Source organism: Triticum aestivum, chromosome 6D (assembly GCF_018294505.1).
Source record: "Triticum aestivum cultivar Chinese Spring chromosome 6D, IWGSC CS RefSeq v2.1, whole genome shotgun sequence".
Classification (NCBI taxonomy): domain Eukaryota; kingdom Viridiplantae; phylum Streptophyta; class Magnoliopsida; order Poales; family Poaceae; genus Triticum; species Triticum aestivum.
The window spans coordinates 12,056,626-12,073,257 of record NC_057811.1 but is presented as its reverse complement, the minus strand read 5'-3'; the positions used below and the strand labels follow the sequence as shown (position 1 = coordinate 12,073,257).

The 16,632-nt window shown below is 42.2% G+C and overlaps 1 pseudogene; it reads right to left on the bottom strand.

Moving 5' to 3' along the window:
• LOC123142312 (disease resistance protein Pik-2-like) overlaps window positions 1-16,632 on the bottom strand; it is a 46,778-nt pseudogene continuing 30,146 nt past the window's right edge.

Below are 16,632 nucleotides of genomic sequence, written 5' to 3'. Positions count from 1 at the left end.
TTAGATGATATTCACCTTAACGTGTTCCATATGCTCTACCTGCCTGTGCACTTTCTCCTGCACATTTAAATGGAAGCCACAACATCTTTTGTTAATTGCATTAGGGGCACCATAACAAGCAGCCAACCGAATTTCCTTGAGGCTTGTGAGTGCTGGCAGCCCGGAGATGTCATCCAGCCCATCACGCAATTGTCCACAGCATCCAACTTGTAGCAGCTCGAGCTTAGACATTGTGTTTTCTTTAAACAACACTGACATTAGGAATTTTAATGTATCAAGCATCGTGGAGCCGCGCGGCGCTGGCTGCCCCGAGTGCGGTGTTGCGCTCGAGACACCCGATCACTTGATCTTCGGATGTCCCATCGCGCAGGCGTTCTGGTCCGCCCTGCGCCTCTCCACCACGGGGGCGACGGTGCGTGCCCTGCACCTCTTCGACGTCTCCGGTGCCGTCGGTGCGGCGTCGCCACATGCCTTCATCCTGTTGTGCTGTTGGCACCTTTGGAAGCGGAGGAATGCGGTGGTGTTCAGGCAGGAATCCCCCTCTCTGGCCGCTACGCTGAAGGCCTGCCGAGACGACGCCGTCCTCTGGCGTAGTCGGTTCCCCCTGGACGATCGTGGGCACGTTGACGTGTGGCTAGGCGTCCTGCATCTGTAAAAAGTGTGTGTGGTGTTGTCTGGTTTTCGGGAGCTGTTCCCGCCCACGCCCTCCTGCTGTTATATTGTGTTGCCTAAGGCTGGTTCAATATATATTCAGGTGGGGGACTTCTCTCCCCCCCGTTGAAAATTAAAAAAAAATGTATCAAGCTCCAGTACGGGAAAGATGAGCTCGGAAAATGGATCCGTCTCCCCCTGAATGAATATGTTTTCAGGCGTAGAACTGCAAGATTTGGTAGACATCCAAGGGCACGTATGGCATCATTATCATCATGCTCCAATCTGCTATTTTCTAGCACCAGCTTCGAGAGATTCTGAAGCCCATGGATCCATGTTGTTGCATTGGCTAGCTTACCATAAAGAGTGAGGCTCTCGAGATTTCTTGGTGGTGAAAATCCCTCATCTAACTGATACATCTTCTCTCCTAACACGTCCACTACTTTAACTGACAAAGATTTAAGTTGATTGTGACAATCAATGGCAGACCAAAACTTATCGATGTTTCTGTAGCTCATATCATCCACTTTAATCTTACGTAGCTGAGTAAGCTCTCTGAGCTCTTCTACAGTGGCATTTCCATTCCTACGAGAAAAATCGACAACACCTAGTGTGCGAAGGGCCTTCAGTTTACCAATCCTTGTAGGAAGTACAAAATTTTCTCGACGCTCATTAGAGAAGCGGTATAGACTGAATAAATCACACCCCTTCAAACGAGCACTGCAAAGCCCATCTGCACGAAGGTGTTGTAGCTTCCGAAGATTGGTGATTGTCGCTGGCAACCCATATACACATGTACCTCTAACATCCAGCGTTTCAAGGCTCCTCAAATTCTGCAAAGAACTAGGCAGGCATGAAATGCTATCACATCCTCGTAGAGAAAGGTACATGAGGTGACGGAGCTGCCTGACGGATCAAAAACGATTTCCAATCTCCAAACACGGTCAATGACCGTATGTGTGACAAGTCTAGCATGCTCTCCAGCACATCTTTATCCCTTATCCAGCTGCTGCCTATGACGAGATGGCGTATTGCCCCTTGTGTGTCGCTCAAACAACATCCTTCCTCCAGCGTGAAAACAAGGTTTTCCTCCCTAGCCTTTGAGATGCATATTTGACGGAACATATCATGCAGTTGGCAAGAATTGATTCTCTGGCTGTAATGGGCTATCCATTCCCCTGGCAGGATGATACCCCTATCCAAGAGCTCATCAAAGTACTTCCGACAAGTTTCAAGTGCAGTCATGCCATGCACATCCCTTGAATAACCTTCTACAATCCACCGCCTAACCAAGCGACCCCACCTAATTATGTGGTCTTCTGAAAATACGGACATGTATAAGAAAGCAGACTTGAGATGGTATGGCAAACTATCATAGCTCCTCATAAGAATTGTCTTTATTATCTTAAGTTCAGGATTTATCTCCAATTCAGTGCTAATATGATCATTCATCTTCTTCCATTCAATAGCAGTTTTTGGCTTAGTGGCTAGGAATCCACCTATAGTTGATATTGCAAGGGGAAGTCCATCACATTTCTGCAGTGTAAGTCTTGCTTGCTCCATCATAGCTGGGGCTAAATCAATTTTTTCAATATTGTTCTTGAATACCTGCAACGGACATAATTTGACAAAGTTAACTATTTTATTAATAATTATTCCTGCTTAATTAAGAAATAATATGAACTTGTTTGATCTTCAACTTGTCGTTTCTGGAAGCCGAAGCCCTGATCCAAAGGGTAAATTTACTATGAAAATTATTTCTCCTCCTTTGGTTCAACATTTTTGTTGGAATTTCCATTTTTTAATACTGCATAGAAGGGATATGAAGTTGAAATTCCCTACGTATGTGGAATTCACTATGGAATTCGTCTATCGGTCTGTACGAAACATTTTAAACGATTCTAAATCCCAAATTGAGAGAAATGTCAATCATAGAAATATAATCTTATGTGAGGCAAAGCTAATTACATGAAGCCAAATCTATATGAAAGGGAAGAAACAATATTAATTGCAAAAATACCTTCTGTATGAAGAGTTCAAGTGCAGCATCATCTTTCAGACCTTTAAGATGGTACATGTTCTTGTCTTCTTTTGAACAATGTTCAGCAATATTTTTTTCTCTTGTGGTGACTATGATCCTTCCAGCATTATCTGAAAACGATTTCACAAAGTCCCATTCAGAAGTGGACGATATATCATCAAGAACAATAAGGCACCTTTTCTTTTCCTTTTCCTTCTCCTTCTCATTTTCCTTTTCTCCTCCGATTAGTACTCGAGCTAGCTCCTCCTTTAACTCTTTAACATCTATCTCTCTTATGATTTTCTTTTTATCTACAGTTGATGTTGCTCCAGCAGGGTCTTCTTGAACAGTATTCTGAAGCTGCAAAGCCAAATCTCTAAGGAGCACTTCAAGGTTAAAAGGACGCAATGCAGTGGCCCAAGCACGCTTCCATCCACCAAGCTGCCGGTTTCGGTAGATGCTTCGAACAAGAGTGGTTTTTCCAAAACCCCCCATTCCCCAAACTGAGATCACCTTACAATCTTCATTATTTTCTGGTTGGCCAACTAATTCGATAAGATTAGATTTCTATGTTTCTCGCCCACAGATCACTTCATCAGCTAGTGCCAGTGTCCTGCTGCGATCAAGCTTCTTTCTAGCAGTCGAGTTGTGAACTTTTACTTCACTTCCAATGTTAGGTTCTTGGTCTTCCTCCTCTACTTCAGTGGTGAGCATTGTTGTGTTTTTCTCAGTAGTAGTAACATTGTTTGAGATGGAAATGGGCTCGGCAAAACATGATTCGTGCATAGCCTGAACAAAAAACAGATCAATGAGAATTTATGTACTTGTGCTCTACACATTTCACATCTATAGTACCTTTAAATATTGAGGATTTCCATTGGTTGTTGAGAGCAATATGCCCAGCAAATATCTAAATTCATATGCATCCTCAGTTCAACTTCAAAGCACATAGTGTTTTCAAATAGCGTAACATTAAGCACAAAGATAAACAAATTCCACTGATAGAATGTGTGTGCGTGTGTGTGTGTGCCCAGTAGTGCGTGCAAGCATGAATGTGAGGATAAAATGAGCACACTGTTGAACACTTATATAACCCAAATATAATCCAGATAATCAAGATTCGAATTTCGATCTGCTGACGGAATCTCACCTTCCGTTTCTCCTTCTCGACAGCAGCAAGCGTTACTTCAGCATTGGTGTCAAACGTAACCACACTAACATTGCCCATGGTTACCTGCTTCTCTGAATTCTGCAATTAGATTTAAAACGTAAAGAAGATCCATCCATAAGGAAAAAGAAACAAATTTATATGGCAGAAAGCATACAAGCAAAAGATATACCTTCTTGTGGAACAAATAAATTGTTTGATCACATGACAGTTGATTGAACTCCGAAACTTGGTACGGATTTTCAGTGCACAAGCTTCCAATTTCAGCTAGCTGCGTGGAAACAACAATCCTACTTTGTTTCTTGTTGTCGGGAAAGTACTTCTTAATGCAATGCCACTCCACTATTGTTGATAGGTCATCAATTACAACCACATAGCTATTACTACACAACTGCGCATTAAACACAGGGACTAAATCACTTTGATCCATCTTCTCCATCTTGGCCAGAACGGCCCCAACACTTGTTTCTTGTTCTGGCTTTCCAACCTCATCATGGGAGTTTCCATAAAATTGCCTTACCAAGCTCCGGAGGAACTCTTGTGGATTGAAAGATGGCTTTCCAATCTCATCACGGGAATTTTCATAAAATTGCCTTACCAATCTCTGAAGGAACTCTTGTGGATTGAAAGGATGCATCAACCTAATCCAAGCAAGAAATCTAAACCTTTTCAATACCTTTGGGTCATCATAAACCTCCTGGATGGCTGATGTCTTTCCAAGGTCACCACTAGTTCCCCACATGGAGATCACCCTGAGGTTCACGTCGTTGCTGGTAACCAGCTAGTGGATGTTCACCTTTGATGACGAGTCTTGTTCCACAGCGATAAACATTGCTGTAGTGGCGGTGCTGGCCTGCTCCTCAGTCACAGTAGGCTTGGAGCCCGAAGTCTCCTTGATGAGGCGATAGCGCAGGTTCCTGTAAGTGCATCTAGTGCCCCTTAGTGATTTTGGTGTCTTGAAGACTTATAGGTTAAGGGACTAATGCGTTTGTGAGTGTACACAGGTTTATAAGTCTATGAGGAGTTTGATATTTACAGAGAAAGTCGACCCCTAAAAATGAAGTTCTTCGACTGAAGACTTTGGATTTCTGAAGACTTTCTGAATACTTTGAAAGTGAAGAAATTGGTGTGACCTTGAAGACTTGGAATTCATTCGAGGAACATGAAGCGTGAAGACTTTTGTTTTCGTAGTTTCATTTTCTCTTTCTTGAGTCATAGGAAACACCGTACTGTTAAAGGGGGTCGAGGAAATACTAAGGAAAAATTTCCATGTGATGCTCAACTCAAAATTCTACACCTACAATCCCTTCGAGTGAAGCCATTGGAAATCTCATACAGTTCAGTCAATTTCTTCAGTGACAGAGACAAAGTTCTTCTGGTTGCTGATGAATTTGTTCTGACTAAGGAGTTAGGAATTTGCCAGTGCGGATTGCCTACACAGTGAGGAACATGATAGCCCTGAGGAATTTGAGAGTCAAAATTCCGACCGTTGCTGTGCTACGCGCTAGCTGTCCCAAAATATCTACCCCACCTAACGGTCATATCATTGAAGGGCATTTATGTCTTATCATGTCGGGCTGCTCCCTAGGCTATAAATAGCCACCCCCTACAACCACTAGCTGGTTGGCTACTCCGAGAGAAACTGACACTTGTCATTTGAGAGCATCCCATCCTTCGAGGACTTTGAGCGAAAATCATCAAGTGAGGAAAACCCAAACCAAAACCCAAACACCTACAAACCCAAAGTGATTGAGCATCACTAAAGAGGTTGATCCTGCGTGGATCCGACGCTTGTTACCTTTGAAGACTGTGCATCTTCCAGACGGTTAGGCGTCATGGTCTAGAGCATCCAAGAGGAATTGTGGATCGCCGAGTGACCGAGTTTGTGAAGGTTTGGAAGTCACCTAAAGACTTACCACGAGTGATTGGGCGAGGTCTGTGTGACCTTAGCTCAAGGAGAATACGGTCAGGACTGTGTGTCCGGGACTGGGTGTCTTCAGGTTTAAATACCTAGCCGCTCCAACCAGGCGTACAAGTGTCACAACAGTTGGAACTGGTCTACCAAATCATTGTCTTCACCAAGCCTACTGGTTCTATTTCCTCAACTCTTTCATTTCCTCATTACTGTGTTGAGTGCTTGTTCATATCTATGTTTGAAGACTTTGACTGAAGACTTTCTCAATTTCCTCAGTTCAATTTCTTTAGTCTGTTTGTCTTCATCCTGTGTTATCCCGCGTTTACGCTTTCTGTACTCTGTGCTTGTCTTCATTTCATCATGATGACTATGCTTGTGCTCTGTTATGTTTACTTTTGAGTACTTATTCCGCTGCAAGTAGTTCTTCGCTTAGGAATTTCCTCACCCTGAAATTCCTCAGTGAAGAATTCATAAAAATCGCCTATTCACCCCCCTCTAGTCGATATAACACACTTTCAGTTCCTGTTGCTCACGTCCTCCACCTCGGTCCTCAGCTGCTTCACCTCCTTGGCGATGCGGCGTCGATCACCTGGATTGCGGGGTATGCACCCTAGGAATGGCTTTTTCTCGGAGTGGAGGCCGAAATCCATGAGGCTGTCCTCCACCTTGTAGGCCAGGACCCCGATCTGTTTCACCCGGGTTGCGAGCACCTTGTTCTGGCTTTGCTCCTCATCAGCTGTTATTAGGAACGACCGCATCATCTGAATACCCCTCCTCTGAATCTAGTGAGGATGAATCTGATGAAAACCTCAAACTCGGCTACTCTAAACTTGCTAAGATTGCTGTGAAACAACAAAAGGCTCTTGAAAAGGTTCAAAACATGCTAGATAAAAGTGATGATATGTTGGGTGAAGAAATGGATCGCACTAAAACCTTGACTGAAAATCTTCAGAGACTTCAGTCTAGGTTTGACAACCTTCGAGGTCATCATAACACTCTCTTATCTGATCATGAGAAGCTTTCTATGAATTTCTTCAAAAGAAGCAAGATCTTGAAAAGCTAAGAGTGAGTTATGAAGATCTTCAGAAGGAGCGCGATTCATTACTTGCTCAACATATCAGCGCTACTCCGGAAAAATTTGTTCCTCCATGTTTGAAGTGCATTGAACGTGAATCTGCTAATTTTTCACTTGAATGTTCAAATGCTTCTAATGCTACAAATTCTTCATCTGTCTCTGCTATCACTAATTCCTCATCTGAGGACATTGCTAGTATCACTGATGATGCAGGGCTGAAGGAATTGTACATGACAGGCATGTACAAAAGCCTCAAAGGGCATCAGACTCTTTGTGATGTGCTTAAAAAGTAGATCCTCAACAGGAACCCTAGGAAAGAGGGTATTGCCTTTGAGAGGAAACTCAATGCTGATGGTACATATTGGAAGCCTGAGCAGTACCCCAAAACCTCATGGGTTGCAGCAAAGGGACCTCCAGTTGATCCATCCAATTTATCTGGCTTTAAATGTGAATCTCCTCATTCTTCTGATGAGTCATTTGACTCCAACTATAAACTGTTCAAAAATCAGAATGGTGAAGTATTTGCTAGATATGTTGGCACAAACTGCAGGAACGGTTCCCCTATGAAGAAAACCTGGGTTCCCCAAAGGTGCCTTGAAAGTCTTCAGGTGAATGTCATCATAACACCACCTGTGAAGAATAGGAACCCCAGATCAAATTCTTCATATGGATCAAATTCTTCATATGGGTCCAAGTCCTCATACAACAAAATTCCTCACGCGGATCAAATTCCTCAAAAGGATCAAAGTCCTCATATGATCATTATCATGCTAATCCTTCTGTTTCGCAGGGAAGAGCTAAGGGATATGAATATGAGCATTATTCTTCTAACCATTATGTTCATAAGTCCTCGAAGAATTTCTCTGCTTATTCATATGCTTACCCTAATTCCTCTTATGTGAAACGAAGTGGACTGGCTTCTATGCCACCTTTCTCATATGGAGCTCGCAGAGTGATGAACTCTTTGCCACCCCTTCAAATGTGGGTGGTGAAGGAAAAAAACTAATCTCTTATGCAGGGTCAGGTCTCCAGACGTGCTTAAAACGTCTGAAGAATTTGCTGGAGACCTAAAAAATGCCTGAAAGGACGCAGGCTAATCATGAAGAAATGAACTTTCATTTCTCACGTCCTCACATTGCTTTATCTGTTCTATTGCTTGATGAAATCGATCTGATGAAATTGATGTCATATTCTTCATTGATGAAGTATATGAGTTTGTAAACTGCACTAATTCATCGTCAGGATGATCAACCCAAAGCCAATGAGTGGGTCCTCGATAGTGGATGTACAAATCACATGACTCGTGACAAGAATCTATTGATGGATGCTCCCTTATCTCCATCGCATCTGAAGCATATCATCTTCGCTGACAAAGGCAAAAGTCGGGTATTGGGTCTAGGTAAGGTTGCTATCTCAAAGGATCGGCACATGGAGAAAGTCATGCTTGTCTAGTCCTTAGGATACAACCTCATGTCTGTCTCAATGCTTTGTGATCTTGATATGGTTGTTGTCTTTGGCAAATATCGTTGTGTTGTGATCATGGAAGCTGACAACTCCGAAGTCTTCGGAGGCTTTAGGAGAGGAGACTTGTATATTGTTGATTTCTCTACAGGACCACAACCAGCCGTATGCCTACTTGCAAAAGCTTCAGAAGGCTGGCTATGGCATCGACGACTTGGTCATGCTGGCATGAGGAATTTGCACACGCTCGCGAAGAAGAAACATGTCATTGGCATTGAGAATGTCAAATTCCTCAAGGATCACTTGTGCGGAGCCTGTGAAGCTGGAAAGATGACAAAGGCCAAGCATCCAGCGAAGACTATCATGACTACTACTCGACCATTTGAATTTCTTCATATGGATCTCTTTGGTCCTAACCATTATTCTGCTGTTACAAATGATGCATCTCTATATGGCTTTGTTATTGTTGATGATTACTCTCGCTACACATGGGTGCATATTGTTACTTACAAACATGAAGTGCAGGAAGTCTTCAAACGATTTTCCTCGAGGGCTTCAACCAACTTTGGTGTGAAGATCAAGCACATCAGAAGTGACAATGGAACTGAGTTCAAGAATTCTGGTCTTGATGACTATCTTGATGAACTTGGTATTACTCATGAGTTATCTGCTCCTTATACTCCTCAGCAGAATGGCGTCGTGGAGCGCAAGAACAGAACTCTTGTTGAGATGGCTCGCACTATGCTTGATGAGTACAAGACGCCTCGTCGTTTCTGGATTGAGGCAATTGACACTGCGTGCCACATCATCAACAGGGTATATCTTCACAAATTCTTCAAAAAGACAGCCTATGAACTCCTCACTGACAAGAAACCCAATGTGAGTTATTTCAAAGTCTTCGGTGCTAAATGTTGGATTAGAGATCCTCATCACAATTCTAAATTCGCACCGAAAGCACATGAGGGTTTTATGCTTGGTTACAGAAAAGACTCACACACCTACAGAGTCTTCAACAATGTTCTTCACAAAGTTGTTGAAACTGTAGATGTGCGGTTCGATGAAACTAATGGCTCGCAAAGAGAGCACCTACCTTCAGTGATAGATGAACCAGCACCTGAGGAATCTATCAAGTTCAAGGCTACTGAGGATGTCATTCCTACTGAAGAATCTGCTCAAGAATTCGTTCCAGAACATGAAGAACATTGAGCTGGTGCACCTGAAGAAAATGGTGCTGAGGAAAATGGTCCTGAAGAAAATGGTGATCAAATTCCTCGACAGCAACCCGCTCATCCTCGCGTTGCAAACGAAGTGCAAATTGAGAAAATCATCAGCGACATCAACATTCCAGGTCCGCTCACACGCTCAAGAGCTTCTCATTTGTCTAACTTTTGTGGGCACTTTGCTTTTGTCTCTATCACAGAGACCACTAAGGTAGATGAAGCATTTCTGGAGCCTGAGTGGATTCAAGCTATGCAAGAAGAATTACATCAGTTCGAGCTCAACAACGTCTGGGAACTGGTCAAATGTCCAGATCCTCGCAAGCACAATATCATTGGCACAAAGTGGATCTACCGCAACAAGGAAGATGAAAATGGCCTTGTGGTGAGGAATAAGGCACGGCTTGTAGCTCAAGGCTACACACAGGTTGAAGGAATTGATTTCGATGAAACTTTTGCACCTGTTGCTAGACTTGAGGCTATTCGCATATTACTTGCTTATGCTAACCATCATGATATCACTTTATATCAAATGGATGTGAAAAGTGCATTCCTCAATGGTAAGCTTGAGGAAGAAGTATATGTTGCTCAACCCCCAGGTTTTGAAGATCCAAAGCATCCTGACAAAGTCTTCAGACTCAATAAGGCCCTGTATGGCCTCAAGCAGGCCCCTCGGGCGTGGTATGATACTTTGAAGGAATTCCTCATGAAGAAAGGCTTCAAACCCAGTTCACTTGATCCAACTCTTTTCACTAAATCTTATGATGGTGAATTGTTTGTGTTCCAAATATATGTTGATGATATTATCTTTAGCTGTACTGACCAACGTTATAGTGATGAATTTGCCTATATGATGAGTGAAGAATATCAAATGTCTATGATGGGAGAGTTGAAATTCTTTTTAGGCCTTCAAATTCGACAACAGCGCAAGGGCATATTCATATCTCAGGAGAAATGCCTCAAGGATGTACTGAGGAAATTCGGCATGCATGATTGCAAAGGCGTCAAAATCCCTATGCCCACAAATGGCCATCTATGCACTGATGAAAATGGTATTGACTTCGATCAAAAGGTATACCGCTCCATGATTGGCTCTTTATTGTATTTCTGTGCATCTAGGCCAGATATTATGCTTAGTGTTTGCATGTGTGCCCGATTTCAAGCTTCACCGAAGGAATCACACCATAAGGCTGTGAAACATATTCTTCGATATCTAGCTCACACACCAACACTTGGATTATGGTACCCCAAGGGCTCGGCTGACTTTGACTATGCTGGTGATCATGTGGACCGCAAGTCAACATCTGGCACATGCCATTTCCTCGGGCGATCCTTAGTATGTTGGTCCTCGGAGAAACAGAACTGCGTATCACTGTCTACTGCTGAAGCTGAGTACATTGCTGTTGGTTCTTGCTGTGCTCAATTGCTGTGGATGAAGCAAACTCTCAAGCACTACGGCGTCAATGTGAAGAATGTGCCTCTCTACTGTGACAATGAGAGTGCCATCAAGATTGCTCACAACCCAGTTCAGCACTCGAAGACTAAGCACATTCAGATCCGTCATCATTTTCTTCGTGATCATGTGTGGAAGGGCGACATCTCTATTGAGCATGTACGGACTGAAGAACAGCTAGCCGATATCTTCACTAAGCCCTTGGATGAGAAGAGATTTAGCAAGTTGCGGTGTGAGCTAAATATCTTAGAGTCTTCGAATGTTCTTTGAAAAGGACACTCATCCTAATTAACACTTATGCAAAATTGATGACTTAGCTGTGCAACACATGAAGAAACGTTTTTCTTCAATCAATGAAGACTAACACTCTAAGTGTGAAGAAATTAACGAAGAATTTGATTCTCAGAACCCTACGACAATTGTACGCGGTGTCTGAAATCATCATTCTTATACGATGGGTCACGCCACCACCAAAAGTTGAAAATCTTCAATTTAAGTTTTTCTTAAGTCTTGAAATTCCTCAGTTGTTCAAATTCTTCAACTTTGCATTATCTTCACTGTTTCCGTCGTTTTTCTTCATTGGCTATATATATAGAGTTTATGTCCTCTACAGCATTCACTTATTGCTAATTCTTCAAGTTGCCTTTTCTGCTAAGTGAATGTGATCAGACCCTTCCCCCTCTATGCTAAACTCAACCCAATCTATTCACAAATTCTTCATGTGCGTTCTATTTGAAACTCGTTCAAAATCTTCACTGTGTTCTTGTCAGCTGAAGAATTTGCGAACGGAACTTTTAACTTATCTTATCTAAATTTTCGGCTTTGCCGCTCAAACTGTTCCACATCCCATGATAATCCTTATCTATTAACCCACGATCTCACACGATCGCCACCTCTCAGTACGTGGGTGACACATGTCAAGCGAATGAGAAGGGTCAGGGGCACATTCGTCCAAATTCTTTGGGCGAACAGTTTTTCACCGTGGCTATATATACCCCTCCCCTTCCTCACTTCACTTTTACTCCGCTCGATCTCTCTCCCGCTCGAGCTTCTCAAACCCTAGCGCCGCCGCTACTTCATCGTCTCCGGTGAGGAAGAGCTTCACTGCCTCAACCTCGTCGCCGTCGTACTCGCGCCGGCTGCGGATTTCTTCACTCCCCCGCCGACGTAGCTGTCTTCCTCTGCCGAGTTAGGGCGTGGAAGATCTGAGCTGACGAACTTCACATCTACACCTCTCAGTTCGTCGTGTTCTTCGTTCAGGGTAATTAAAAGTTACTTTTATTGCCCTCCTTGATTAGAAAAGTTTCTTAAAAATCTTCAAAGGTGTTTATTCTTCAAATTCTTCACACACTAAACACCTCACATGTCATCTGCTCTTGATTCGTTTCTCTAAGCAATAATTTTTCTTCAAGATTCCTCAATTGTGTGGATCTTTGATCTATACAACTCTGGAACCTAAGACAAAGAATGCTTAATGAAATTCTTCAAGACTCATCTGGCCAAATTCCTCAAACTTGTTCTTTTTGAAAACCCTCTGAGAACGCATATGCCCTCTCGAAATTCCTTGCAACTATACTATGTTCACAGGTACACATGTCCGCTGCTGAATCACTAGGTTATCATCAACTTAACTCATTTGCAGCATTCCTCGAAGAAAAGTTGCATACATCTTCAGAGAATTCCATTGTTCAAATTCCTCAACTGAAGAAAATGGCTGATGGTAAGAAGCCACGGAAGGGTGGAAAGAGGCCTGAGGTCAATACTGCTTTTGAGATCCCTGGGGACATTCATGATGGGTACTGCACACCCCCTGAGGAAGATAAACATCAGCGCAAGGTGCACATTCAGAAGATTGAGAGGAGATGGGCACGGGAATGGAGGGAGTACAGATATGTTACTCCCAAATACATGAAGTAATTCGCTCTAAACCCTCCATGCCCAAGACCTCCATTGGCACCTGGCCAAGAAGCAGATCCCACAAGCCTCAAGCGCGGTGAGGAATATCCTGATGAATGGGCCAAGAGCCAGGAAAAATTGGCCAAACAGGCAAAAGAAGCAGTGAGGAAATTCAATGAAGACTCTGCTGCTGCTGCTACCACTGCCGAGGCCTCTGCAAGCATGCCAAAGAAGGCCATGGCAAAGAAGCCTGCGCACAAGCCAAGTGCTTCACCCTCAATGCCCTCACGACCAAGCTCCTCAGCAATGCCCTCATGGCCAAGCTCCTCAGCAATGTCCTCACGGCCAGTTTCTTCAAAGCCCTCACGGCCAATTCCTCAAGCTGCTCTAGCCCCTCTTTCAAAGTCCTCAGCTCCTCCGACAAAGTCCTCAGCTGCTCCGACCAAGTCCTCAGCACCTGTGCACCTTGCCACATGCCAAAGGACAACGGGCATCTCTATTGCCTCAGGAGCATCTGCTAGTTCCTCAGCAGCTCCAAATTCTTCAACTAGCCCCTCTCTGCTGAAGAAAAAGGCCACTGCTGGACGAGGCTCTCGACCTAGTCCTCACAAGAAGCAGGTAGCCTTCCTAGTGCCGTCTGATGAAGACGAAGCTGATGATGAAGAACTTGCAGACATCATCAGAGACAGGCAAGTCAAGGCCGCTAGAGCCAAAGGAAGCAATGTGCCAATGATACTGGATCCGAAATTGATGCTAGATTTCATCGATCTATGGCACAAGGACCCGAAGACACCTTTGCCGGAGATGAACCTCACTCCTGGTCAACGTCATGTTTTGACTGCCTTCATTGAAGAAGAAAAATGGAAATATGAACAAGGAAGGAGAGTGAAGAAAGCGCAGTACAAGAAACAACGCTTTCTGAGGGAAAACGTTCTGAAGCTTTCCCCTGAAGAACTAGTTGCCTTACAAGCTGAGATCAAGCAACTAAGTGATGAATTTGATCGCTACTATGCTGGCTAGCTTGGAGCCAAAGTCAGGTTTGTGAAGTTGACTGAAAAGTTCACTTCCAATGTTGCAGCCCCAACGCAACAAGAAATTCCTCACGCTGAAGCATCTGCACAGCCTACTGAAGAACATGCCAGCACCGCTGATGACAATCTGGCTGCTGAAGAAAATGAAAGTACCAGGGCTGATGACTGCATTCCAGCCACTGAAGAAAATGCCAGGGCATCCACTAGTGGTGCGCCTGAAGAAAATGAAGAAGTTAGGGCAACTACATCAGCCCTTGTCCAAAATGCCAGGGCATCCACTAGTGATCCATGACAATATACTTTAACTGAGATGTGAGAAAACATAACCCATTATGTTGTCTTCCTTGTCCAACATCAACTCTTTAGCATGTCATACTTAATGAGTGCTCACAATTATAAAAGATGTTTACGATAGTCTATTTATATGTGAAATCTCTCTTCCTTCAATATTCTTTTATGAATTGTTCAAATGACCAATACAATGTTTGCTAACCTTCAATAAATTTACAACCTCTACTTCTTAGGTGTGAAGTCATTAATCCCAATGGGATAAGCATATGAAACATATATAATTTCAGCTTTATGATATCCAAATCATTCAACTATTTACTCATAGGATATAAGTGAAGCACACGAGTAAATGAAAAACTACTCCAAAAAGATATAAGTGAAGATCAATGAGTAGCTAAATAATTATGTAACTATATGAAGACTCTCTCTCATTTAAGAATTCAGATCTTGGTATTTTAATCAAGTAGCAAGCAAAACAAAATAAAATGACATTTCAAGGATAGCACACATCATATGAAGAAGCAAAAACTTAGGTTCAACCGATACTAACCGATAATTGTTGAAGAAGAAAGGTGGGATGCCTACCGGGGCATCCCCAAGCTTAGATGCTTGAGACTTCTTGAAATATTATCTTGGGGTGCCTTGGGCATCCCCAGGCTTGAACTTTTGTGTCTCCTTAATTCCTCTCATATCATGGTTTCTCTTTTTATCAAAAGCTTCATCCACACCAAACTCAACAAGAACGCGTGAGATAGGTTAGTATAAACCAATGCAAAACCTTATCATTTTCTACTGTAACAAATCACTAAAATTATTATTCAACATTGCATACTAAATGTCTCTGCATATTTAATACTCCTATCCTCAAATAGAATCATTAAACAAGCAAACATATGCAAACAATGCAAACATAACAGCAATCTGCCAAAACAGTACAGTCTGTAAAGAATGCAAGATTCATCATACTTCCCTAACTCCAAAAATTATGAAAGAAAATTCCCACTGTAGTAAATTTATCAGAGCTTATTATGCAAAATGTTTCAACATTTTATCACATTCTTAATTTTCTAAGGAATTTTTGCAACAGCGGTAAACTTTCTGTTTTCAAACAGCAACATGTATACTTGCAAAATAAGCATGGTAAAGGCTATCCTTGACATTTTCTTTATTAAAAATAAAGATGCAAAACATTATTCTAAATAACGGCAAGAAAACACTAACAAAAGAAAATGACGCTCCAAGCAAAACACATATCATGTGGTGAATAAAAATATAGCTCTAAGTAAAGTTACCATAGACGAAGACGGAAGAGGGGATGCCTTCTGGGGCATCCCCAAGCTTAGGCTCTTGCTAATCCTTGAATATTACATTGGGGTGCCTTGAGCATCCCCAAGATTAGGCTCTTTCCACTCCTTATTCCATAGTCCATCGAATCTTTACCCAAAACTTGAAAACTTCACAACACAAAACTCAACAGAAATCTCGTGAGCTCCGTTAGCGAAAGAAAACAAAACACCACTTCAAGGTACTGTAATGAACTCATTATTTATTTATATTGGTGTTAAACCTACTGTATTCCAACTTCTCTATGGTTTATAAACTATTTTACTAGCCACATATGCATCAAAATAAGCAAACAACACACGAAAAACAGAATCTGTCAAAAACAGAACAGTCTGTAGTAATCTGTAACTAACGCAAACTTCTGGAACTCCAAAAATTCTACCGAAATAGGACGACCTAGATAATTTGATTATTGATCTGCTGCAATTGGAATCAGTATTTTATCACGTTCTGGTGATTTTAAACAATTGTTTTCATGAACAAAAAGTTTCTGGAATTTTCAGCAAGATGAAGTAACTATCATCCAAGAAGATCCTATAGGTCTTACTTGCCACAAACACTAATTAAAACATAAAACCACATCTAACCAGAGGCTAGATGATTTATTTATTACTAAACAGAACAAAAAGCAAGAAACAAAAATAAAATTGGGTTGCCTCCCAACAAGCGCTTACGTTTAACGCCCCTAGCTAGGCATGATGATTTCAATGATGCTCACATAAAAGATAAGAATTGAAACATAAAGAGAGCATCATGAAGAATATTACTAGCACATTTAAGTCTAACCCACTTCCTATGCATAGGGATTTTGTGAGCAAACAACTTATGGGAACAATAATCAACTAGCATAGGAAGGCAAAACAAGCATAGCTTCAAGATTTTCAACACATGGAGAGGAAACTTGACATTATTGCAATTCCTACAAGTATAGATTCCTCCCTCATAATAATGTTCAGTAGCATCATGAATAAATTCAACAATATAACCAGCACCTAAAGCATTCTTTTCATGATCTACAAGCATAGAAGTTTTACTACTCTCCACATAAGCAAATTTATTCTCTTCAATAGTAGTGGGAGCAAACTCAACAAAATAACTATCATGTGATTG